Below are 24,608 nucleotides of genomic sequence, written 5' to 3' on the forward strand. Positions count from 1 at the left end.
CTTAAAGCTTATGTATATACCTTATGGATTAGAATAGTGGTGCTTACACTTCGCACCTGCATTCACCTGCCAAAATGAGGAAACTAACCACAATATATCACTGATGCTCCACAATCTATTACGACTGCTGCATGCACAGTTAAAGAACTGTCGTGTCTGGCAAATAAGGCAATTTACTGCAGCAACTGCTTGAGGAAGATAAACTGGCATGAAAAGTTACTTTTATTGGAGGTCTCCCGAAAATACCTAAAATGCTGTAATATATCTACCAGTTTGCATAGAAGATGCAGAGCTGACCGAATTTCATAGCTTCGCCAATGTATGACTGGACATGTGTGTGCTGTCTGAAGTCTCACATCTGTGCTACTGCCAAGGGTGAATCGCAAATGATCTGTTAAAAAAAAAAAAAAAAAAAGAAGAAAAGGTGACACACACACGATGCTGATGTGCCGGTGCTGGAAGGTGTAGTCCCTGGTCTACCCAATCCAGAAGTCCAATAGTGATTGGACATGAGCTGAGAGAACTGAGACAATAAGCAAGAATTGTTCAATAAAATGCAGATTTTCTGACCTGAGAAATATTGTTCTAGTGGGATGGCCTGTCCTTAAGCTGACCAGTGAGGAAGAAAATAGGATCAACACAGGAACAAGTATCTGCCAGAAATGGGGCAAGAGCTGCAATACTGTATGAAAAATATTAAATCTATATTAGACAGCAGATGGTGGCGTGTCTACCTTGCATTGTTGCTGTACCAGTTTCACTACAGTGTAGCCTACTACACCAACATTAATACCAGGAAAGCATAGTTACCATACCTGAAAAAATTGCCCACCAAAATAATTACTGAAGGACAGTGCCAATGACAATCAGGCAGCTTCTCCACCATTCAATCTGTTGAATGTTGCTGCAGTGAATTGAGGCACTAGATGTTGAAAAGTCCAGTCTAGCCCTGTTGAGGTGGTAGCTTCAATAGGTATACACACCATGCATGCTTGTATTACTCCAAGCAATCCACAAAAGTAGAGAATTGGTCCAATTGTGGCTCTCCATCAGAGCTGGTAAAGCCCTTTAATAAGGATGGCAGCTGACATACTCTGCATGGTGTATGCACACTTTTCACTAATATGCCAGCTACCCTTTTCTTGCACATGCCCTGTAATGTGCAATGACTTGAGGTCATTCGAAAGATTCGAAAGAACTGCTGAGCATGCTGCGATATGTTTATACCCATATCATAAGAACTTCAGAGGAAGTATAAATAAGGACATTAGCTAACAAGACAGTTTACCAACAAATGGATGTCCCCACAGCCTCCAGCATGGTTCCTGCAGGATTGTAGCAAGAGCAGTATCCCAAGCAAAGCGCATTCACACAGCATTGTCTGAATTATCAAGAAGACTGCTCACCCAAAACATTTTGCTAGCAGTAATTTTGTTATGTGTTTCACCGTTGCATGGTTTCATTGTAAATATTACTGTATTAATGTAAAGGGATAACCGGCATGGAGCAGCAGTTACTACCGTAAGAAACTTACTGAGCATACTGGGTGAATCTTTTGGTCTTTTCTGCTGTATTTTTATGTTAGTGCTCCGAGATGATGGGAAAAAAAGAGTTCCCAATTCTGTATATGGGGTTGATCTGAACATAACGTGGAAAACCCTCCCCATTGGGCTCACTGGCCCCCAAAATATGGCTACCACCTGCAGCCAGTCAAGACCCAGGCTCAAATGCACACACATTGAGCGCACTCCCTCACAAACTAAAGAACAGCATGAATGGAACTCGACTACCATCAAGGACAAGACCAGTTCCTTCTACATACAAGCACAGGAGAAGTTGATATGGTTTAGGCTGCTGGGTCGGTTAGATAGTTAAGCTGCTGCATGTGGCTGACAGAGCTCATTACACCTCGTGCTCAGCACATGCCATCCCATCTTGCTCAGCCTGGACAGAGGTTGGAAGGACTCACAAGGAGGCCCAAAAGGAAGATTGCAAGAAAAGTGCTGAGTGCAATGCATGTACTGCCTAAGGTAAGGCCTAGCTCTCTATCCCTAGATAGAAGAAGAAGGCCGGCATTATTATCCATATTCAGAGAAAAGGGGTCTCCTACCTACTTAATGCTACTGCTGATGTCCTTATTGCAGGGGCACCAGAGAGTGCCGCAGCACACTGCCAGGTTCAAGCGCAGATTTTAACAAACAACTTACAGTTGTTAACAAACAACTTACAGAATTTCTTGAAGAAAACAACATCCTCACCTCAAACCAATTTGGTTTTCGTAAGACTAGGAATACCGAATCGCTATTAGCCTCATTATCAGACACTATTATCTTTAATCTAGAAAAAGGCCAACCTTGCCTCCTCGCTCTCCTGGATCTCTCAGCAGCGTTTGATACCGTAAACCACCCGTGCCTCCTCCAACGCCTAACGGACATTGGCATTACAGGAGCAGCATTCAACTGGTTCAAATCATTTTTGGAGAACAGATCATACAAGGTCAAGATAAATAACAAAGAGTCTCACGCCATCGAATCCAAGAGGGGAGTACCGCAAGGATCATCCCTCTCTCCGACTCTCTTCAATATTTATCTTCTCCCGCTCTGTCAATTACTCACCAACCTCAAGCTAATACACTTCCTATATGCGGATGACATATAAATCCTCATCCCTATAGAAGACTCACTACACAAAGCCATGTCACACTGGAATAAATGTCTCTCAGCTATCAACAACCTACTCACCAGCCTCAACCTGGTCTTAAACACAAACAAAACCGAAATCCTCATTATAGCACCGGAAAACTATGTCCCACCAACACATCCTAACGCTAGCCAAAGTCCGGATACCTCTTCACAACAAGTAAAAGACCTGGGAGTCATCATAGACAACGGATTCAGCCTCAACAAATTTGTTAGTAACATAACAAAAGAATGTTTCTTTAAACTACAAACCTTAAAGAAACTAAAACCACTCCTTCTATACAGAGACTTCCGCATGGTGCTACAAGCCATCATACTCCCAAAATTGGACTACTGTAACTCGCTCCTTCTAGGCCTACCAGCATGCACCACAAAACCACTTCAGATGGTCCTGAATGCCTCGGCAAGAATTCTTTCAAATGCCAAAAAAAAGAGACCATATCACCCCAATCCTTCATCATCTCCACTGGCTTCCGATTAAATACAGGATCCAATTCAAGTCCTTAATGATGATACATAAGGCCTTATATAACATAGCTCCGCTCAATTTAACGTTTCAAATTCAGCTACACACATCCGTGAAACCGACTAGAAGCGCATATCAGAACAGACTAATCACCCAACAGGCGAAATCCTCTCTGAGGAAACGCGCTCTATCCACAGCGGGCCCTTCACTCTGGAACTCGCTACCTCCAGACCTTCGCCTTGAACCATGCCACACTACATTTAAAAAGAAACTTAAGACTTGGTTGTTCAAACAAGCATTCCCTTAGAGCTAAGAGCAGGAAGAAAGGCATTTTCATATTATCCGTTTTTTTCTCAGCATTTATCTTCCTGAAGAGATCAATACTGAACTGTACTTAAACATATAATCATGTTGACAAACATATAACCATGTTATTTACTTATTAACTCGCATGTTATTTATTAACTGTTTAGCAATATTATATACTATTCTGTTACTTGGATTAATTATGTTCAATGTAAACCGCTAAATGAAGCGATAGTTACTGTTCCTTGTAAACCGGGGTGATATGTATATTATACAGGAACTTCCGGTATATAAATCCTTTAAATAAATAAATAAATAAATAAGATTTGCAAGGCATAGCAGGAAAGCATGGCTGCCACTTGAAGCCTTCAATTCCTGTGGAAGAAGTAGTCAAATTGTTATTAACCAAGTAAACATAAGAAATAGCCACTAGTTATCACTGCAGCATGGGACCTATGCACTGTTTGGGAACCCGCCAGGCACCTGTGACCTGAATATGGCCACTGCTGGAAACAGGACACTGGACCTGACAGACTCTCAGTCCAACCCAGCATGGCAAGTTCTTATGTTTCTATATAATTGATGGTACAGTTTCCAGAATTGTACGCCATAAGGTAGCCAATCTTAGCCAGCCAGCTGCCCTTAAATATTTCCTGCCCTGGGCATGGGTAAAACAGGTGTCTATTATCAAATCCAGGGCTGCTTTCTTCCCTTGCCTGCTGGGGGCACCCCATGGGTTCTCTGCCAGTGTTCCTTCTAATTTTGAAAAGGTTATAAGGTGAATTTTAAAAGCCTTGCATGTGCATTAATTAGGGGCTACACAAATAAGTCGGGCTTACATACACAGAGCAGATTTTAAAAGCCACCTGGATAGGTGCGTATCTCGAACAGTGCGCACATCTCCAAAGGTTTTAAGAAAAAAGGGGAATCGTCTGGGCGGGGCATGGGCATTTTGGGGTGTAAACCAGAGATGTGCATTTAAATACTTATGCACCCCAGTGTGCACTGAGTTCCCCTGCCATGGAACTTTACTTCTGATATGGATGATTTATAAGTCAAATAAATAAATAAAAGGATCGAGCCATTTCTGAGGGGTTAAAAGGGACTTGGGTAACTGGGTGAAGTGTAGGCTAACAAACCAGAGGGGTCTGGAGGATCTATCTGTTAACTGATGCGCCTGTCAGTCGCAGACGACTGCGCCATCTATTGCTCACCTTTTTCCTGCTTGACTCAGTTCCTTTTAGGAGGATGGCTGCCTCTGCTTCTCCACACCGACCCCTCCGGCATCCCCGGTCCGGTATGGGCAATTGCGTTCGCTATCTTTCTCCCGGAGTCATCTAGGGCACGCGCGCGCAGCCCCGTCCTTTACGTGCGTCATGGCGGGAACCTCAGGGGCGTCCCTACCGCATGACGTCACAAGCTCAGGTATTTAAACTCCATTTACGATTCCTAATATGAGTTAGCAAGGAATCCTCCATGGTGATCTCTCTTCGCTACCAGATGCTTCCGCTCTGTGTACTCTCACTCCAGGACGACTTAGGTACCCGCTCCTCGGGGGCCTTGCCTTGCTCCTCTACACCCTCTGGGGTTATCTACTACCAACAAGGACGCCTAATGTACCCACTCCTCAGGGGCCTTGCCTCGCTCCTGTCCAGCTCCTGGGGTTGCCTACCACCTACAAGGACACCTAAGGTACCCGCTCCACGGGGACCTTATTTCATCCTGGACCTCTGCTCCTCGGGGGTTCTCTCCTACTTCAACTGCCAGCATCAGAGTGAGTACTACCGCTCCAGTTCTGTCTCTGCATTGTCTCATCTCTCTCCACAAAGATCCTCGGCCTACCCCACACCGCGGCCACTACCGGATCTACTCTCATTGGCCTTTCCATCTAGGCCTAGGTTCTCGGCCTACCCCGCTTCTCGGACCACTACCGGGACCCATCTCCCTCTCAGGACTTGGTGAGACTGTATAACTGCCTTTTCCACTCTGCAGCCTTCAGACGGAATATTGCCATCAGACATCTCCTCTTCTGGCTGGGATCATTGCCTGTTCCTCGGGTTACCATCTACGTTGCAGTATAATAAAGACTAACTTTCTCTGTATCCATCTCTGCTCGAAGCTAGCCTATCGCTACAAGTCCCCGCAGGGCTCCACCCTGTGGGAAGTGCCATCTCTTGCAGCGACCAAGGGCCTATGCTTCAATGTCCAAAACACAACATTAACTGGGTGAACTGGTGGACAAACTGGTAAAATGGCAATGGCGTGGGTGCTCGCTCCTTTTAAAATCCACTAATTTGCACAGTAGAAGCAGGATTCGGTGCACATGCAAGCACCCATTTAAAATTTGGCACACATATGCGCGCGACCAGATTATTTTATAACATACGCATATATGTTATAGTATAGCTGCGGCCCTGGGTGCAGGCTGACATATGTGCGCCCTCATGCCGGTTTGAAAGTTACTGTCTCTGTGAGCAAAATATTTTCTTTTATGCAATTTTATAGAAGCCAAGTTGAAAATCTATGCACTATGAAACCAGCATGCCAAATGTGATTGTAGCTGATCACATCACCACCACAGTCTACACAAGGATGCTAACTGACAGGTTGCTTTGCATGACTGGCGTGGCACACCTGTCTTTTTTTTTTTTTTGTGCACACAGGCAAGAGCTATGGTGGTCAGCAAGGTCTCCCCCCAACTGGCTGCTCAACCCCTCTGCTTGGGGGATAGTCACTCGACCCAGACCACCCTGTGACTGGCTCTCATTCTCTCTGCACAGTTCTGGAATCTGCCCTCCCTACCACACAATCTCTGCCTGCCTTTTGGGAGCACGGCTGCCAGAAACCCACTCCCGCCATGTGATGGGGAGACTAGAGTCGCCGGCCTGCTGGCTCACTTTCTTTCTTTCTTTTTTTTTTTTTTTTTATTAATGCAGCATGCCCCGATAGCAGCTGGGAGCATGGCCGCCACGTGGCCTTGGGAAGGAAGAAGGAGTGATACACCCTACTTACTAAGCCACACAGAGGGCCTGCATGCAGGCCGCATGAACCACACCAGTTGCTGCCACCAGCTAAGACAGCCTCAAGGGTACTTTTTTTTTTGGGTTAATATTAAACAACGCCTGAGTGGCTGCCTCCTCCCACCTAATGAGGGGAATCAGAGACCGTATCCTACCCTACTCTAATCATGGCCTGCAGGGCACTTGGCAACATTTTTTATGGAAGGGAAGCCATGGCCCATGCTAACTGAAGCTGCTTGTGAGCTTGTACAGCCTGGAAACCAGTTCCTTGCTGGGCAAAAGGAGATAGGAAGGTAGAAGGGAAGAAAAGGACATAATCCTTACCCAAAACCGCCGAAAAGAAGAAAAGGCTAGTGGGTGGACTGCCCTTTCTTAAATCATGCTTGCCAGCCCACCTCCTTACCCCTGTCCTTCCCTCACTCACCCCAGAGGTAGAGCACCTCGGCAGAAGTGGCCTCCTCCCCTTACCAGAGGTGGGTCAGCTCCTAAAGTTGCACACAATAGGAGAAAATTGTTTCTTGCTATGTGCCAGGAGATGTGCTTTTGATGCTTCTATTTTTTTGCTTTGATACCCCTGAAAATATACTCTGAAATATGATGGTGTAAGAGACCTTTTTTTTTCCCATGACCAGCTACATTTTTTCTTAGATCAGAAAAAGCTTGCTAGCACTGATCTTGTGAGTATTGTGGTCACTTGAGTATATCCAACCAATTTATGCCAGTGCCTTTTTCTCTTTTTTTCTTATTTTTTTCTTGTCTGATTTGCTTTCTTCTCCTTCTTTCCTCCCCTCGTTAAGGTTTTAGGACTAATGTGGTCTATCAGGTTTTACTGGGCTTGTTTCTAATTTTGTATTGGAATTCATGATATTTTTGTTTCTATTGTTTAACCTGTGTTCCTGGCACAAGTTTTTAACTTGTAATTGTAAAAGTAAAAATCCCAATAAAAAAAGAAAATGATCTCTTGCCATATTTTCTTTACCTCTCTATCTTAAAATTGGAGTATGTTTTAGTGAGTGAAAAAGCTATCATCTTCTCTCCGTATATCTCCTGTTTAACAGATTACAAATGTTAGCATGTATAACTAAATTCCATCCATACCCCAACAAGGCCATTGAGTAAATTATTGGATTAGTGCTTGATAGGTGATTTATGATAAAGGCAGCAGATAATTTAGAGGGGGGAGAAGAAATAGAGAGGAAGAAATAGCAAAGAGGGACGTAAAAAAGTTATAGTCAATAACATACAATCAACATTCTTTAAACCACAAAAAGCACAGGCTGACTTGGAGGAATATGTCTAATGAGGTTCACACTTTGAGAATACCCATTTCCAATATTAGTCACTTTAAGATGCTGAAAGTATTATACTCATACAAAAAGAATGAAAAATACATTTTGAGAGAACATACAGCAGCCATAAAGAACACAATTTTTGCAATCATGTAGCCTTCTCATTATTGGAATTATAGCAAAAATATGCATTGTTCTTAAAAAAAAAAAATTCTTGCATAAGACAGGAGGAAGGATCTGCCTGAATTGTATCCCATCCTTGGGGAGGATATTGGAAGAGAAAGAGATGAGGAGGTGGAGGTCTGATGGATAGATGTTTGGGACAAGAGAAATAAGAGACAAATAGTGTCTGTTTGCCATGAACTAACTCAGCATTACAGAGGACAAGGAAATGAAATTATTTGACCAGATGGAGAGAGCAGCTGTGCTGGAGCAAGCAATAACAGTGGATGACTTTATCCAGAAAGCTTTTGGGATAAGGAGTAAATCAGCAAAGAGAATAGAGTTTCTAAAGATAGTTGCTTCTGTCAAGATATGAGTTATTTCCAGGTTGAGCATGAATTTGAATCAAGTCTTTACAAATCAGGAGAGAATTCACAGGTCGGAGAACATTTGGAGATCAATGATCACAATATATCATCATTTGAGATTCAAAAATTAAAAAAAAAAAAAAAAAAAAGATTTTTTATGGCTTGGTAGTTCCTCCTTTTTCCTTCCATCTCAGTCAGAACCAGTGCTGGGATTCTGGTGCCATGAGCTCTCAATCGCAGCTATTTGTGGATTTTTCTCCTTTTTTTTTTTTTTTTTTTTAATAAACCCTACCTCCCACTGTTCCTAGACTGCTTAATGCAGCAATGATCCTCATGCTGACAGCTATGCATGAGAATTCCTTCAAGAACCCTGTATCATAGGCTCTAAATCTAGCCAGCAACATATTGCCCTTGATGATGACCATGACTCATTCCCCTCCCCAAGGGCTATGAACACTGCCTCTACAACATCTCCAGATATAGCTGATCTGGTCTACATAAGGCTCATTGTGAGAATTGAACCAGGGACTCTCCGATGGTAGTATGCTGCAGGATTATTGAGCCAACAGGCTGGCTCAGGATATTTAATGTAATAAGAACATAACATAAGAATTGCCATACTGGGCCAGACCAAGGGTCCATCAAGCCCAGTATCCTGTTCCTAAAAGTGGCCAATCCAAGTCACAAGTACCTGGCAAGTACCCAAACATTAAATAAATCTCAAGCTACTATTGCTTATTAATTAATAGCAGTTTATGGATTTTTCCTCTAGGAACTTATCCAAATGTTTTTTAAATCCAGTTACACTAACTGCTGTAACCACATCCTCTGGCAATGAATTCCAGAGCTTAACTATACGCTGAGTGAAAAAGAATTCTCTTTGATTTGTTTTAAATGAGCTACTTGCTAACTTCATGAAGTAATCCCTAGTCCTCCTGTTATCTGAGATAAATAACAGATTTATATTAACATTTTCAAGTCCTTTCATGGTTTTGTAGACCTCTATCATATCCCCAACTCAGTCATCTCTTCTCCAAACTGAACAGCCCTAACTTCCTTAGCCTTACCTCATAGGGCAGCCGTTCCATGCCACTTATCATTTTGGTCGCCCTTCTCTGCACGTTTTTGAGATGCAATGACCAGAATTGCATACAGTATTCAAGATTTGGTCTCACCATGGAGCGATACAGAAGCATTATGACATCATCATTTTATTTGCCATTCCCTTCTTAATACGTAGTTCCTAACTTTGTTTGCTTTTTTGATCACCACAGCACACTGAGTCAACAATTTCAATGTATTATCCACTTTGACGCCTTGATCTCTTTCCTGGGTGGTAACTTCTAAGATAGAATCTAACATCGTGCAACTACAGCAAGGATTATTTTTCCCTATATGCATCACTTTGCACTTGTCTATGTTAAATTTCATCTGCCATTTCGAAGCCGAATCTTCCAGTCTTGCAAGGTTCTCCTGCAATTTATCACAGTCCGCTTGAGATTTAACTACTCTGCATAATTTTGTGTCATCCACAAGTTTGATCACCTCACTCATCGTACCCCTTTCCAGATCATTTATAAATATATGAAAAATCCCTGAAGCACTCCACTGTTTACCTTTTTCTGCTGTGAAAACATACCATTTAATCCTACTCTCTGTTTCCTGTCTTTTAACCAGCTTGCAATCCACAAAAGGACATCACCTCCTATCCCATGACTTTTTAGTTTTCTTAGAAGCTTCTCATGTGGGACTTTGTCAAATGCCTTCTGAAAATCCAAATATACCACATCTACCAGTTCACTTTTGTCCACATGTTTATTCACCCCTTCAAAAAAATGTAGGAGATTTGTGAGGCAAGACTTCCCTTGGGTAAATCCATGCTGGCTGTGTCCCATTAAACCATGTCTGTCTAAATGTTTTGTGATTTTATTCTTTATAACAGTTTCCACAATTTTTCCTAATACTGAAGTCAGGTTCACTGGTCTATAGTTTCCAGGATCACCCCTGGAACCCTTTTTAAATATTGGGGTTATATTGACCTTCTTCCAATCTTCAGGTACAATGCATGATTTTAATGATAGGTTAGAAATTAATTGAAATAGGTCTGAAATTTCATTTTTTAGTTCTTTCAGAACCCTAAGGTGTATTCCATCCGGACCAGGCGATTTAATACTTTTCAGTTTGTCAGTCTGGCCTACCACATCTTCCAGGTTCACCATGATTTGGTTCAGTTCATCTGAATCATCTCCCTTGAAAACCATCTCCGGATCGGGTATCTCCCTAACATCCTCTTCAGTAAACACCAAAGCAAAGAAATCATTTAATCTTTCAGCGATGGCCTTATCTTCTCTAAGTGCCTTTTTAACCCCTTGATCATCTAATGGTCCAACCAACTCCCTTGCAGACTTTCTGCTTCAGATATATTTTTTAAAGTTTTTATTGTTAGTTTTTGCTTCTATGGCCAATTTCTTTTCAAATTCTCTCTTAGCCTGTCTTATCAATGTTTTACATTTAACTTGCCAATGCTTATCCTTTAGCCTATTTTCTTCTGATGGATTTGTTTTCCAATTTTTGAATGAAGATCTTTTGGCTAAAATAGCCTCTTTCACCTCACCTTTTAGCCATTCTGGCAATTGTTTGACCTTCAAGTTATTACACTCTTAAAGATGAATAATTCAAAAGTTGCATGCGTAAAAATCAGCATATATATGTGTAAATAGCATATTTTTTAAACCTCAAAATATATGCATAAGTAGAGGTCCATGAATAAATTTGCATGTGAAAAATGAGAGAACAGGGGTGTTCTAGAGAGGGGCGAACATTTCCACATGCAAGTTACTATTTTAGAAGCAATTTACCCATATAGATTTGGCAGCTTACTTGTGTACCTGCTGTATATCTGGAGTAAGTGATAGTAAATGTCTTAAAAGTGAAATACTAACTGGGTGGGGGATCTCGGTGAAAGGAGGGGAGAGTTGAGGCTGAAGAGCCAGGAGGGTCTTGATGACCTGCAGAAGGACTGGGCAAACTGGTAGACTAATTGGTAAAACAGGTAATTTTATTGCTACTCGCTTGTTATAAAATCTCTCCACCTACACTCATAAAACATAAGAACATAAGAAATTGCCATGCTGGGTCAGACCAAGGGTCCATCAAGCCCAGCATCCTGTTTCCAACAGAGGTCAAACCAGGCCACAAGAACCTGGCAATTACCCAAACACTAAGAAGATCCCATGCCACTGATGCAATTAATAGCAGTGGCTTTTCCCTAAGTAAATTTGATTAATAGCTGTTAATGGACTTCTCCTCCAAGAACTTATCCAAACCTTTTTTGAACCCAGCTACACTAACTGCACTAACCACGTCCTCTGGCAACAAGTTCCAGAGCTTTATTGTGCGTTGAGTGAAAAAGAATTTTCTCAGATTAGTTTTAAATGTGCTACTTGCTAACTTCATGGAATACCTCCTAGTCCTTCTATTATTCAAAAGTGTAAATAACTGATTCACATCTACCCGTTCAGGACCTCTCATGATCTTAAAGACCTCTATCATATCCCCCCTCAGCCATCTCTTCTCCAAGCTGAACAGCCTTAACCTCTTCAGTCTTTCTTCAAGGGGAGCTGTTCCATCCCCTTTATCATTTTGGTTGCCCTTCTCTGTACCTTCTCCATCGCAACTATATCTTTTTTGAGTTGCGGCGACCAGAATTGTACACAGTATTCCAGGTGCGGTCTCACCATGGAGCGATATAGAGGCATTATGACATTTTCCTTTTTATTAACCATTCCCTTCCTAATAATTCCTAACATTCTATTTGCTTTTTTGACTGCTGCAGCACACTGAGCCGACAATTTTAAAGTATTATCCACTATGATGCCTAGATCTTTTTCCTGGGTGATAGCTCCTAATATGGAACCTAACATCGTTTAACTACAGCAAGGGTTATTTTTCCCTATATGCAACACCTTGCACTTGTCCGCATTAAATTTCATCTGCCATTTGGATGCCCAATCTTCCAGTCTTGCAAGGTCCTCCTGTAATGTATCACAATCCGCTTATGATTTAACTACTCTGAATAATTTAGTATCATCCACAAATTTGATAACCTCACTCATCGTATTCCTTTCCAGATCATTTATATATATATATATATATATTGAAAAGCACTGGTCCAAGTACAGATCCCTGAGGCACTCCACTGTTTACCCTTTTCCACTGAGAAAATTGACCATTTAATCCTACTCTCTGTTTCCTGTCTTTTAACCAGTTTATAATCCACGAAAGGACATCACCTCCTATCCCAATGACTTTTTAGTTTTCTTTGAAGCATCTCATGAGGAACTTTGTCAAACACCTTCTGAAAATCCAAATACACTACATCTACCAGTTCACCTTTATCCACATGTTTATTAACCCCTTCAAAAAAATGAAGCAGATTTGTTAGACAAGACTTCCCTTGGGTAAATCCATGTTGACTGTGTTCCATTAAACCATATCTTTCTATATGCTCTACAATTTTGATCTTGAGAATAGTTTCCACTATTTTTCCCGGCATTGAAGTCAGGCTCACTGGTCTATAGTTATCCGGATCGCCCCTGGAGCCTTACGGAGGGTAATTGATTGTAAATTACGCAGGTAAAATCTCCATATGTATAATTTTAAAGTTAGACATAAAAATATGCGAGTATAGCAGTTGCAGGCTCCTTATCCAGATAAAATCCGATTTATCTGGCTAAATCTTGAAAGCAGTAGGTATCCGGACAAGTTACGAGTTATCCGGCTAAGTAGTAGCAAAGTTGCTCCTTAGCTGGATAAGTTTTAAAACATTACTTATTCAGCTAAGTCAGATACAGGGTACATTTGCACATATTTCTTTTTCTGTTACTTTTTACTTATAACAACAACATCCCCAGAGAGGAAAATATCGTTATTACTTCTGTGGGTACAGCAGTTCAGTAGAAAGACTGTTCAAACATTTTTTACGTAGTTTATAACTTGCATATTAGAGATGTGATTATCAGCCCGCCACAGGAAATTTCGTTTTCCCGCAGTTCAGGCCGATTTTTTTCAGCTCCCCCGAAACGAAAAACCCAAACCCACCCCAACCCTTCAAATTTAATTAATTACAACCCTTCCAGCTTCCCGACTCCCCCCCCTCCCCCAAAAAAAACTTGCTGAAAGTCCCCGCTCTTGGACCGACGGCTGTCAGTAATCAAAATGGCACCAGTGGCCCTTTGCCCTTATCATGTGACATGGGCTATCGGTGCCATTGGCCAGCCTCTGTCACATGGTAGGAGCAATGGACGGCCGGCGCCATCTTAAAAAATGGCACGGGTCATCCATTGCTCCTACCCTGTGACGGGGCCAACCAATGGCACCAGTAGCCCCTGTCACGTGGTAAGGACAAAGAGCCACCAGCGCCATTTTGATTAGAAGCAGCCGACGGTCCAAGAGGGAAAGATCGCTCCTGGGACCCCGCTGGACCACAAGGGACTTTCGGCAAGTCTTGGGGGGGAGGGGGGAGGGCAAGTCTTGGGGAGTCAGGAGGGTGGGAGGGTTGCAATTATTTGGGGTGGGTTTGGGGTTTGTTTTTTTTTCAATGTGCCCTTTCTCCCCCCCTCCCCCCCCCCCAAAAACGATAAGAAAACCAAATGAAATTTCATGGGTTTTCCTATCTTTTCGTCAGCCCCCCGAATTGCAATGAAATAGGAAATACTGTTTTTATTTCCTATTTTATTTCAAACGAATGCACATCCCTACTGCATATATCAGATACACACAGGTTAGAAAAATCAGGAGCAGATTTTCATTCAACCATATACATGCTTATATAGGGGTGTACATAGCTGTTTGAAAGTTATCCTCTAAGTCTTCTTGCCCAGTAGATACCTGCTCCCACTGAGGCTACAGTACCAGGTGCCTTTCAGGACCTTACCTGTTTTTCTTGTTCCCTTTCTCCAAATAGCCCAGCCATTACAATAAAAATCATTCCAGTATCTGGTACATAGTTATTGTGAGCCTGATCAGTAGCTGTCACAGTCATTTGATAGCTGGGATTCCTTCCTTCTGAGGACTGTGAATGTTCTATATTCATCTCTGGCAACCCTCAGATATGAATATATTTACTGTCTGTCTGGTGTAAACCTGGGCTAGAGTGCAGTTGCAGTCATGCAACTCCCATTGCTTTGACATTGTAGAACATTTTTATTCTGTTGAAATAAATCATCTTCTTTTACACTTATTGAATAGCACTTCAAAAACATTTTAAAAACTTCCATTATTTTTAAGCATTGTTTAAAATTTCTGATGCAAAAGCTGTTTTTAAAGGGCAAGAGCCACTTTTCTTACTGTGGATCACAGTACTTGCCTTTTAAATCCCAGAATATACTCTCACACCTAAATTTCCTTATGCAAAATTCACATTATCTTTTTTATGTTAATGTAGACCTTTTTTCAATTTCATTTACATCTTTATACCTTCTTTCTAATACTCTTTCTTTTATATCTCATACATTCACACTTGCACTCCACATGCATGCAAATAATTACTCACAGTCAAGGTTCAAAAAAGGTGTAGGTGGATCAACAATTCACTTGTTGGTCCAACAAATCAATTATACAAATGTGCCCCAACATCAGTCGATTTTTCGTAAAGTCTGCATCAGGGGAACTTATCTTAAAAAGGAAGTCACTCCAAACTGGATCTCCAGACCTCAGTTGTTTTGGGTCAGTTTGCTTAAATGCAACAAAATATTTCTGTAAAAATAATGCTTGTATTCTAGGGCTTCCATTCATTTGTGGGTAAATGATTGAGAAGACCGGGATACCTCTGCTTTGAGAGATTTTGCACTTTTTTCCTGGCTTGCTGACACCCATATTAGTAATGTCAACTGGATTTACACTTTTGCTATAATTATTCACCTGTCACTTTGTTTCATACCCTGTCCTTTTTGTCTTCTGGTATTGGTGCTCTGGACAGTGACCAGGCTCTTTGGTTTTGAAGTGTTTTTTTCCCACAAGGAATACAAGATTTCTGATTAACTTTTCCTTTTTTACCATTGATTCCTGTGAATTTGGGCCACAAAAGCACTTTGGGGCATATTTAAATGAGGTAGTGTGGCAATTCAAATGTTGCCAAGCATTTTAACTTTTTTGTCCCTACATCGAGTTGACATTAAAGTGTGAGCATGCTCAGTATGCCTCATCCCCAGATTTTAGTGATATCAAAGAGAAATTTTGCATATGGGACAAGGGATATTGAGGGTTATGCATATTGTCATGAAACTGATAATATATTATATGATTCCAAGTAGGGACCAACCTAAAAAAACTATTTTTTTAAGTTCTGAACTGTGCTTAATGGATCCCATATTTTTTAAATTTCATGAATGATGGAGGAGCAGCCTAGTGATTAGAGAGCAGGCTGAGAACTAGGGAAGCTAGTGGTTCAAATCCTGCAGATGTTCCTTATGACCTTGAACAAATCACTTCCTCCTTCATTGTCTTAGGGACAAAGTTAGATTGTAAGCCCTTTGGGAGAAGGGAAATACCTATTATACCTGAATATAACTCGCACTGAGCTACCAATAAAATGGTGTGAGCTAAATATATATCTAAACAGAATGTTGGGTTTCTTGGGAACAAGGCCAGTACGTAGATCCCTCCTATATATATGAAACGTTTTGCAAATTCTTGCCAGAATAAATTTTAGTGCACATTTCTGCATCAGTAATTTGTGCATCTAATAGCCCTTTAGGCTTCTTTTTACTCATTACAGATTTATGGTAAAATCTTAGCAGCATGAGCCTCCCACTGCCGCCACTGAGGATAGAGAGAGGCTACTTGTGGAGCCCATTCAGCCGGCAGGGAAGACAAGGAGAGCAGTCCAGTGTCCATGGCTGAAGATAAGGAAAGGCCCAAGGAGAAATACACCAAGCAGAGACGCTGTTGGTGTCCATCTGCGGCCAAAGAAAAGAAAGAGAAGCCTGAGAGGGCTGTGGGCAGAACCCAACCCATCCACAGTCGAAGGGAAGGTGGCAGAAGGGGCCCATTAAAGGGAGCAATGAGAGGTCCATGTGGCCACCAGTAGACCCCCTCCCACTGGCGGCAGAAGAGAGAGGCTTGCACATCACTGAAAGAAGAAGGAGCTTCTTCTGCGGCTCCTCCTTGTGTGCCAGCCAGCTCTGTAGTACTCAACACTCGTGGTACTAGCACTTCTTGTATGCTCAACTTGTGCATTGCAAGATGAGCATAGAGTGGAAGTACTAACACTGCAAGTGTTGAATATTGTGGGGCTAGCTAGCACATGAGGAGGAGCTATTGAAAAGACTCTTACAACTCTGCAAAGAATCCTGTTCTCCCTCAAGGAAGGAGGCACTGGGTGGCAGCAACAAAGCAGTAAGAAAGACCTATATGCCCTGCCTGGGTAGGGTGTGTGTGTATATGTGTGAGAATGGGATACTGCCTGGGGGGAATGGGGGTATAAGTGTTTGTGTGCATGCATGCGTGAATGGGAGCCTGCCCAGGTGAGGTGTGGGTGTATGTGAGAGAGAATGGGAGCCTGCCTTGGGTGGGGTGAAAAAAGTTTTTGTCAACCCCCATTAATCCACGACAAGCTCAGGTTGACTGGAAATCTAAAGTTTTCAGGTGTGGGAAGTGGGGGATTGTTCCCTTCTTATTTTAGTTATTGGGTATTTGATGTGTCTACTATTTTGAAATATTTTATTGCTATTTGGAAATTTTTAAAACTTTTTGTATGAGTTCTTAATAATTGGATGTTTATTTGTCATCTGTGTGGCAATATTCTTTTTATTAGTATGGTTTATTATGATTGATTTATATTTCTTGATTTTATTTGATTTACGAGTCCTGGTGATGTTTCTGTTTTTCCATTGTTGCATTGCATAGAGTCTGGCTTGTGGTTTCCAGTTCAGTATATGTTTTCACATTTCTATTTATACTTTATGTTCTTTTTTGCTATATTTGCTGAGGATTTGTCTATGTACAGTATGTGTGACATAGGTGAAGAATTCTGGTAGGGTATAGTTTCTTTGTATGGGTCTATAGCAGTTTAGCTTGTTCTATTTTCCTAATAGGTGTATTGGTGTTTCAGGGCCTGGTATATTTTCAATATTGCCTTTTCTTTTGTAGGTAAGGTTGTTATTGTTTAAGTACTGGTACTTCATGCTGTTTTGGTATGGGAGATGTACTATATTGTAATTCTAACTTCTGAGTGCCAAGCCCACACCCAAAATTGCTTTTTCTATTTTGCAGGATTTTCTGGTTGGCACACAGCAGTGCCTTAAAAATAATATACATGGTAATAATGATATTTTTAACTCAGAAAACTGTACTTTGAATGTCATTTTGTGTAAAATCTTCTATTATAAAATACATAATTTTTTATTGTGTGTGGGGTGGTCTGAGGATGTGAACAGCATTGGGTGGCGAGAGATGCAAGATTGTAAGGTTCACCTAGGGTGCCTAATACTCTTACACTGGTCCTGCTTAGCTGAAGATTCTATGTCTGAATCAGCATAGCATAACAATATTTTATTTTATTTTTTGAATTTTATACCACTCTAATAAAAGCTCAAGACAAGGTACAGAAATGGCACATAATAAAGGAACACAATGTTCAGCAATTATTTATACTAAACATTGCATCAGTTTATATAGTTCTTTAAAATGTTGACAGATTTCATACTCAAGTATACATATACAGAGATGTATACAGTCCTTTGTAAAGTTTCTTTATTTTAGTTATTTATTTAAGGCTTTTATATACCGATGTTGCTGTACTAGTACATATCACGTCGGTTTACATAGAACCAAAGTTGGAAATTACATCAAACAAGAGGGTACAGATAACAGGGCTAACTTCGTATGAACTTATAGATAAAGCAGAGAACGACTTAAAATAAAATTAAATTATTATAAATATAAGTATAAATATACAAAATATAAATAAACATAAACATTCAACAAACTTGGATTTACCGCAGACTTGAAAAGCATGAATACATTTCTTATCAAAGGTTGAGAAATTACTACTTACCTGATAATTTCCTTTTCTTTAGGACAGTCAGATAAATCCAGAACAAGTGGGATGTACCCAAACTACTCCCAAATAGGGCAGGAGGCTGCCCGCGGTCCAGTCTAAACCACATGTGCAAAGGCCGTGTCCACCCGGGCATGAACATTCAGGTGATAATACCTTTAAAAGGTGTGTAAGGAGGACCACGTTGCAGCTCGGCAAATGTCGACAGTAGACAAAACTCTAACTTCTGCCCATGACACTGCCTGAGCCCAAATTGAATGAGCCTGGACCTGACTAGGTAATGGCTTCCCAGCATCCACGTATGCAACCGTGACTACCTTTTTAATCCAGTGAGCTATTGTAGCCTGCAAGGCTGGTTCTCCCTGACTGTGAAGGACAAACAGGTGATCTGACTTCCCCAAGGATCAGTAACCTCCAAATACCTGATAATATGTCTCTTGACATCCAAGGGTCTCAACAGATGATATTCCTCCGAATCACTCTCTTTATCCAGAGATGGCAGTGAGATGGTCTGATTCAAATGAACCTGTTGCGCTGGTGGTGGACCCTTGGCCCGAGGTGGGATTGACGCTACCTGCAGGGCAAGCCCTACGGGTCCCCACCATCAGGAAGCAGAGTAGGCTAGGAGACGGAGGCCGACTGGAGCTTAGCCAGTACCAGCCCTCGTTCCCCGCAGATTGAGCCCTTGGGTGCCGGGGCTGGCTGGTCTTAGGGGGGCCTCCGTGAGACGACTCCCAGTGGATGGTAGCAAGGGTGCGCCAAGGACCATCAGAGGACCTGGGAAAGTCCGGACGAGGCAGGGTTCTGAAGACCCGGACGCCGATGGAACAGCATAGGACAGGGGGTGTCCAGGTAATAGAAAGCCTAAAAGGCCAAGTCCTTAGGAAACTGAAGAGTACTGCAAGGCAAGTTGAAGACTGGGTAGGCAGTGAACAGGCAAGGTACGAGGAAGCAGAGCAAGGGTCAGAGCCAGGAGATCAATACAAGCATAGTCCAATGAAGCAAGGGTCAAAGCCAGAGAGTCCATCCAAGCGGAATCCAACGAAGCAGGGGTCGAAGCCAGAGAGTCAATCCAAGGGGACGAAGAGAAGACAAAGGAGCAAACAAGTACAGGAACCAGGAACGGAGTCAGGAAGGACGACAGGCACAGGAACCAGGAGCAGCGACAGGAGCCAGGAATAAAGGGCAGCGAGCACACGAGCAATCGTGGAGACCTGATGCCAAGGCAGGGAACAAGTGGCTGGGCCCTGCCTTTTATACAGAGGCCCAGTGATGTCATCATCTGGGGCCGCAGGCTACTTTCCCGCCGTGGCCCCTTTAAGAATTGAGGAATTGCGCGCACACCTAAGCCAGAGCCTGGAGGAAGCAGGACGGCGGGGTCACTCCATGGCCCGCGCGGGGAGGCCCGCCAGGCGCGGGAAGGAGCTGCATAGGAGTCAGAAGCGGCAGAGGAAGCTGCAGGCATGTGGGGACAGAGACGGCTACTCACCGCCACGAGCGAAAATGAACCGGAGCTAGCAGCTGGGATCCTGGGGTGAGTAGGCCCGGGCGCGGGCCTAGCGCAGCCGGGACACATAACAGAAACTCTGTGATCACCTTTGGTAAAAAGGAAGGAATAGTACACAGCTGCACTGGCCCTGGAGTCACCTGGAGAAACTGCTCCCGGCAAGACAAGCCCTGCAGTTTGGAAACCCTATATGCCGAACAAATTGCCACCAGGAACACAGTTTTCAAAGTCAGCAACCACAATGAGAGTAAGCAGTGGACTAAACGTAGACTCTGCCAAAAAATCCAAGACCAAATTAAGACTCCATAGGGGCACTGGAAACAACAAAGGGGGGCGAAGATGTTTTACTCCTTTCAGAAAACGGACCACATCAGGATGAGCCGACAAGGATCCACCATATACCTGACCCTTGATACAGGTGAGGGCCACTATTTGTACTTTAAAGGAATTAAGAGCCAAGCCTTTATTTAAACCATCCTGCAAAAATTCCAAAATGAGCAGAATCTTGACCAAGGAAGGAAGAGCACCTCGATCTTCACACGAGTCCAAGGAAGTGGAGAACTTGCAAGCTCTTAGCAAGATGGAAATCACTGCCGCAGAATATCCATGCGTCAGCAAGTGAGCCCTTTCAAGAGCCATACCGTAAGAGAAAATTGAGTTGAATCTTCGTGAAGGACAGGTGGAAAATTGCCTGCCACTTTAATTGAACGATCTTGAGTTTCCTGCTTATTTACATCACAAATGGCAAGACTATGTTGAATTCAATGGGCAACATCTAGATAACCAGTTGTTATTTTGGGAGACTGCTAAGACTGTACTCCGGGGTGACATAATCAGTTATGTCAGCTACGTAGGAAAAAATGTAATATAGAAATTATAAACTTGGAGAGAAAGTAGAATGCTCTCCATCTCTGATGCTGTTCTAGTAGAGGATTTTAGGGGCGCGCAGTTGGCCTTAATCTCCTTCACGTCTGCGATATATGAAAATCCATTTGTTCAGATTTGCGAACAAATCAGGGCACTTGCTGGCTAACTTACTAAAAAGTTAGGTCCCCTCAAAATGTATCTCCTCTATTAAATCTAAAACTTCTATTGTCCGGACTGCTACTGCGGAAATAGCACAGGTGTTTTGTAAGTTTTATCAGCAGCAGCTGTATGCGGCTGATCCTGCAGCTATGGAGGAAGTGTCTAAATTCTTAGATGGCTTGCAATATCTTCAAATCACAAGTGAAGCATTGCTGAAATTAAATTGCCCAATAAATGTGAAGGAGATTAAAGAGGTTATTCATTCCTTACCATCTATGAAGGCTCCAGGGCCTGATGGTCTGGACGCCTTTTTCTACAAATCTTTAATTAATCATATACCTGATTTCTGGAGAAGGGCTTATGAAGCTATGTCTGAGAAGGGTCAGATGCCTGATACAGTGAAGGTGGCTACTATTGTGGTGTTACCTTAACCAGGGTGGGATGAACAGTTGCCATCGTCCTATCATCCTATCTATCTCCTCAATTTAGATATAGAGATTTACACAAAGATTATGGCAAATCATCTAAAATACTGGATGCCTATTATTATTATTATTATTTAATTTTTATATACCGAAGTTTCATGAGAACATATATCGGTTTACAATAGTTAACAAATATTCATTTAAAAATATTTGCATTTCCAAAATTAAATGAAAAAAAGAAGATACAAAGTTTCATAATAAACTAATAAACAAATAAAATAGTAAAATAATTCAAATTTAAACAGTTAAAGAAGCAGAACAGTAAGAGCAGAGATAATATAATTAACTAAATAGTTTTAATCATTAGGTTAAAACTCTTGGAAGGCTTGTTTGAATAGCCATGTTTTAATACCCTTTTAAAATATTTTAATGTCAGATTCCATTCTTAATTCCTGGAGTTCAGAGTTCCACAGCTGGGGTCCGGCAATGGAAATAGCCCTTTCTCTCACATTATTTAAATGAGCAATTTTAGGAGAAGGTAGGGGTAGCATTCCTGTTCCTGCTGACCTTGTAATTCTAGATGGGATATGAAAATGTAATGTTGAGGTTAACCATTCTATCTTCTTGTTGTAGAGGGTTTTATGAATTAGCAATAGAACTTTATGCTGAGCTCTGTATTTAATAGGCAACCAATGGAGGTCCTTCAATATTGGCGTAATGTGATCAGATCTTTTAGATCCTGTCAAAAGTCTAGCCGCTGAGCTCTGTAATAGTTGTAATGGTCGTGCCACATTCGCTGGTAGGCCCAAAAACATTGAATTACAGTAATCTAATTTTGACAAAACAAGAGCTTGTAAAACTGTTCTAAAATCTTTTGGGAATAAGAGAGGCTTCAATCTTTTAAGGACATTCAGTTTAAAATACCCATCATTAATTATTTTTTTAATGCAGGCTTTCAGTGTGAATTCACAATCAAGGAAGATCCCAAGATCTCGTACTGCCAGGGAAATGGGATAATTTTTGGCAGCTTCCTGAATTTCAAGTTCTTTTGACTGGGTTAATTTAAGGGAAATATATAAAATTTCAGGTTTTTTTGCATTCAGAGAAAGATTCATTTTGGTTAGTACTTTATGAATGGCAGATTGGTATATATCCCAAAGCTTAAGTGTTAGATCAATTGATTTTTCGATTGGAATTAAAATTTGAACATCGTCATCATAAATAAAATGCGTATGACTGAAACTAGATAAAATTCTGCATAAAGGAAGCATGTAAATACTAAAAAGAGTCGCCGACAGAGAAGAGCCCTGGGGTACACCATGTTGAAGATCAATTGGTTGAGATTCTTTATTATGAAATTTTACTTTAAAAGATCTGTTTTTTAAGTAAGAGTCAAACCATTTTAGTGCAGAGTCTTTAATACCTATTTCATTTAATCTATCTAAGAGAATTTTATGATTAACTGTATCAAATGCTGATGATATATCCAGCATAATCAGGAAATAAGTCTGGCTGTTATCGGCTCCTCTAAGGATAATATCATGTAACGATGCTAACAGGGTCTCAGTACTAAAATATTTTCTGAATCCATGTTGTGCAGGGAATAGGGTACTATGGGTTTCGATGTAATCTGTTAGTTGTTTGTTGATTACCTTCTCCAGAATCTTACATATACATGGTAAATTAGAAATTGGTCTTAAATTTGACAAATCAAGAGAATTGGATTGTGGTTTTTTCATGATTGGTTTAACTATGGCTGTTTTTAAGATGTCTGATACATTTGCTTCATTAATGGATAAGTTAATTATATCCGCAGTAGGTCTGGAAACTATATTGGTGACTGATTTTAATAGCTTTATTGATAAATGGTCAAATGGGTGGGAAGCTGGATTCATATTTTTGATTATACCCTCGACTTCAACAGATGAAATTGTTTCAAAGGAAGTTAAATGATCTTTAGGGTTGCTTGGCAGTACAATTTGATTTGAATCATACGAGGAGATGTGTTTTAGAATGTTTAAAGTCTTATTCTTGAAATATTGAGCAATTTTATTACAATTAATAGAATCGTCTGATGTGGGAATTTCTAGGGGATTGGTCAGATTTTTTACATAGGAAAACAGGGCTCTTGGGTTATATTGAAAATTATTTTGTTGGAATAAAATTCTTTCTTTGCTTTATTGGTAGATTCATTGTATTTTTGTAGGATTGATCTATATTTTGTTAATAAGTCAGTCGTAGGAGAAGCTCTCCATTTTCTCTCTGCTTTTCTCAGGGTTCTTTTTAGAGTTCTCAACTCAGTAGTATACCAGGGGGAATGTTGTTTTTTGTTAATAGAAATAACTTTTTTGGTAAGTGGACAGCAATTGTCTGGCTATGTTTTTTGTTAGTGAGATCCAAGAATTAATTGCATTAGTACTACTTGATAAATCTAATTCCTTCAGTGCATTAGTGAGATGTTCAGTTAGGGCAGGGGTCAGGAACCTTTTTGGCTGAGAGAGCCATAAACGCCACATATTTTAAAATGTAATTCCATGAGAGCCATACAATATGTTTAAAACTAAATACAAGTAAATGTGTGCATTTTATGTAAGATCACACTTTTAAAGTACAATAAGTCTCTGAAAATATTACACCAGGCCTTAAGACACCAATACATCTCCTATTAGGAAAACGGACCAAGTCAGGCTGCTATAGAGTCCTACACAGAAACTACACGCCAGCAGAAAACCTCACCTGAATCACGTGCTGTCCCTCACCTAACATAGAATAAAGAGACCAAAACGCATAACAAGAAGCATGCAGACAAAAACTGAATTGGAAACTGCAACAAGCCAGAGTCTCTGTATGCAGTGTAACAAAGGAAAAAAGAAACATCACACATCCTTATAAAACAAATCAAGAAATATAAAATCATCAGCAGTAAAACTGTACTAACAAAAAGAACATATTTCGAAACAGCTGATGAGTGGAATATCCAATAATTAAAAACTCATATAAAACATTCCAGATACCAACAAAATATTTCAAAATAGCAGACACAAAGATCCAGTAATGAAAAATAATAAGGATACAAAAAATTTTTTGCTCTGCATACCTGGGAACGTTTGATATCCAGGTGTCCTGAGATTGTTCTGAATTAGCAGGAGGTGGGGTGGTTTGCTTGGAACTTTCTCCTCTCTCAGTCACTCACATATACAAATGTTTTTTCTCTCTCACTTATATAGGCTCTTAATTACACATTTACACACATGCTGTCTATCTTTTCACGCTTACACAC

At 41.1% G+C, this 24,608-nt stretch overlaps 1 protein-coding gene and 1 long non-coding RNA gene across 3 annotated transcripts in view; one reads left to right on the top strand and one right to left on the bottom strand.

Annotated features, from left to right (window-relative positions):
- LOC115092238 overlaps nucleotides 1–14,335 on the bottom strand; it is a 50,851-nt gene extending 36,516 nt beyond the window's left edge. The window contains exon 1 of one of the 2 annotated variants that reach the window (XR_003856955.1): nucleotides 14,246–14,335. This is a non-coding gene — a long non-coding RNA (uncharacterized LOC115092238). Of the gene's footprint in view, nucleotides 1–269; nucleotides 394–14,245 lie in introns of those variants that run through there. The other variant, XR_003856956.1, reaches the window with a different exon arrangement.
- Nucleotides 1–24,608, top strand: part of VWA8 (von Willebrand factor A domain containing 8) — a 745,717-nt gene that overhangs the window by 439,840 nt on the left and 281,269 nt on the right.

This window comes from Rhinatrema bivittatum, chromosome 5 (assembly GCF_901001135.1).
Source record: "Rhinatrema bivittatum chromosome 5, aRhiBiv1.1, whole genome shotgun sequence".
Lineage (NCBI taxonomy): Eukaryota > Metazoa > Chordata > Amphibia > Gymnophiona > Rhinatrematidae > Rhinatrema > Rhinatrema bivittatum.